The sequence below is a fragment of the Arachis duranensis genome, chromosome 9 (genome assembly GCF_000817695.3).
Source record: "Arachis duranensis cultivar V14167 chromosome 9, aradu.V14167.gnm2.J7QH, whole genome shotgun sequence".
Classification (NCBI taxonomy): Eukaryota; Viridiplantae; Streptophyta; class Magnoliopsida; order Fabales; family Fabaceae; genus Arachis; species Arachis duranensis.
In genome coordinates this window covers 70226172-70229023 of record NC_029780.3, presented here as the reverse complement: position 1 = coordinate 70229023, position 2852 = coordinate 70226172, and the positions used below count along the sequence as shown (strand labels likewise).

The 2852-nt window shown below is 40.5% G+C and overlaps 1 non-coding gene across 1 annotated transcript; it reads left to right on the top strand.

Annotated features, from left to right (window-relative positions):
- The first annotated feature begins 2497 nt into the window (after positions 1-2497).
- On the top strand, positions 2498-2601 carry LOC127742062 (small nucleolar RNA R71). Its single transcript, XR_008003249.1, has one exon. It is a non-coding gene; the product is annotated as a small nucleolar RNA R71 (small nucleolar RNA).
- The last annotated feature ends 251 nt before the right edge of the window (positions 2602-2852 follow it).

Sequence of the window (2852 nt, the reverse complement as noted above, 5' to 3'; positions counted from 1 at the left end):
AATTCAAGGATAATTTTGAAATTCATATACTTCTTGTTCTTTTGAATTAGAAACATTTTTCATTTAAGAGAGGTGAAGTATTCATGGAATTATTCATAGCCTTAAGACATAGTTACTAAATACTAATGATCATGTAATAAAGACACAAAACATAGATAAACATGAAGCATAAAAATCGAAAAATAGAGAATTAAGAACAAGGAAGTTAAGGAATGAGTCCACCTTAGTGACGGCGGTGCCTTTTTGAAGGACTAATGGTGCTTTTTGGGCTCCTTTATGTCTCTTCATTGCCTCTGTTGCTTGATCCCTAGTGATTTTGGTGCTCTTATCCTTATTTGCTCCCAATAGTTGTGTAGAGGACAATTTATCCCCTGAGGTATCTCAGGGATCTCTTGATTTGGGAATTCCTCATGCTCTCTTGATGTGCAGTCAAATGCTCTATTACTGAGCTATGGATCCTTGAGATGAATCTTTCCATCTCCCATGACTCGGAGGTGGAAGCAATTGTCTTCCCTTTTTCTTCTTTTTTTTGAAGTTTCTCTGGCCTTAAGTGCCATCAATGGTTATGGAAAAGCAAAAAGCTATGCTTTTACCACACCAAACTTAGAATGTTGCTCGCCCTCGAGCAAAAGAAGAAAGAATAGAAGAAGAAGAAGAAGATATGGAGGAGAGGGAGAGAGATGTGTATTCGGCTATGTAGGGTGGGTTTGGGTGAGGAAGAGATGGATGGATGTGAGTGGTGAAAAACAGAAGGGATGACCGTGAATGGAGAGAAAGAGGGTGAGGTAGGTGGGGATCCTGTGAGGTCCACAGATCCTGAGATGATCCTGTGGGGTCCATAGATCCTGAGGTGTCAAGGATTTACATCCCTGCACCAATTAGTCATGTACAATGCCTTTGCATGCAATTCTGGCATTTAAACGCCGAGGTGATGTATGTTCTGGGTGTTCAACACCCATGTGTAGCATGTTTCTGGCGTTGAACGCCAAGTCCATGCTTGTTTCTGGCGTTCAGTGCCAGATCCATGCTCTGTTCTGGCGTTGAACGCCAGCCAGGTGCTCCTTACTGGCGTTTAAACGCCAGTAAGTCCTTCCTCCAGGGTGTGATTTTTCTTCTGCTATTTTTTATTATGTTTTTAATTTTAGTATTTTTTTTCGTGACTCCACATGATCATGAACCTAATAAAACATAAAAGAACAATGAAAATAAAATAAAATTAGATAAATAAAAATTAGGTTACCTCCCAATAAGCGCTTCTTTAATGTCAATAGCTTGACAGTGAGCTCTCATGCAGCTTCACAGATGTTCAAAGCTTTGTTGGGACCTCCCAACACCAAACTTAGAGTTTGAATGTGGGGGTTAAACACCAAACTTAGAGTTTGGTTGTGTCCTCCCAACACCAAACTTAGAGTTTGACTGTGGGGGCTCTATTTGACTCTGCATTGAGAGAAGTTGTTCATGATTCCTCTCATTAGAGTATATCTTGGCATTTAGCTTCATGATGGCTCCTAGATATTGAGCAACTTGCTCTCCAGTTACATCTTCATCCTCTTCAGAGGAAGAATAGTCTTCAGAGCTCATGAATGGAAGAAGGAGGTTTAATGGAATCTCTATGGTCTCTATATGAGCCTCAGATTCCTTTAGGTCCTCAATAGGGGACTCCTTCTTGCTCAGAGGATGTCCCAGAAGGTCTTCCTCACTAGGATTTTTTTCCCTTCCCCCCTCTCTGCATTCGGCCATATTGACTATATCAATGGCCTTGCACTCTCTCTTTTGGATTCTCTTCTGTATTGCTTGGGAGAGTACTAGGAGGAGTTTCACTTACTTTCTTACTCAGCTGGCCCACTTGTGCCTCCAAATTTCTGATGGAGGACCTTGTTTCACTCATGAAACTTAAAGTGGCCTTAGACAAATCAGAGACTATATTTGCTAAATTAGAGGAACTCTGCTCAGAATTCTCTGTCTGTTGCTGAGAAGATGATGGAAAAGGCTTACTATTGCTGAGCTTATTTCTTCCACCATTATTAAAGCCTTGTTGAGGCTTTTGTTGAATGAGAAATTTGGATGATTTCTCCATGATGAATTATAGGTGTCTCCATAAGGTTCACCCATGTAATTTACCTCTGCTATTGCAGGGTTCTCAGGATCATAAGCTTCTTCAGAAGCTACCTCTTTTAGTCCTGTTGGATGCATTTTGCCATCCATTCATACTTTGAGAAATCATGTTGACTTGCTGAGTCAACACTTTGTTCTGAGCCAATATGGTATTCAGAGCATCAATTTCAAGAACTCCCTTCCTCTGAGGTGTCCCATTATTCACGAAATTCCTCTCAGAAGTGTACATGAATTGGTTATTTGCAACCATGTCAACAAGTTCTTGAGCTTCTGCAGGCATTTTCTTTAAGTGAATGGATCCACCTGCAGAATGGTCCAATGACATTTTGGAAAACTCAGATAGACCATAATAGAATATATCTAATATGGTCATTCTGAAAACATGTCAGAAGGACACTTTTTGGTCAACTGTTTGTATCTTTCCCAAGCTTCATAGAGGGATTCACCATCTTTTTGTTTGAAGGTTTGAACATCCACTCTAAGCTTGCTCAGCTTTTGAGGAGGAAAAAAATTAGCCAAGAAGGCCGTGACCAGCTTATCCCAGGAGTCCAGGCTATCTTTAGGTTGTGAATCCAATCATGTTCTAGCTCTGTCTCTTACAGCAAAAGGGACAAGCATGAGCCTGAAGACTTCATGATCTACTCCATTCGTCTTTACAGTCTCATAGATCTGCAAGAACTCAGTTAAAAACTGATAAGGATCTTCTGATGGAAGTCCATGAAACTTGCAGTTTTGTT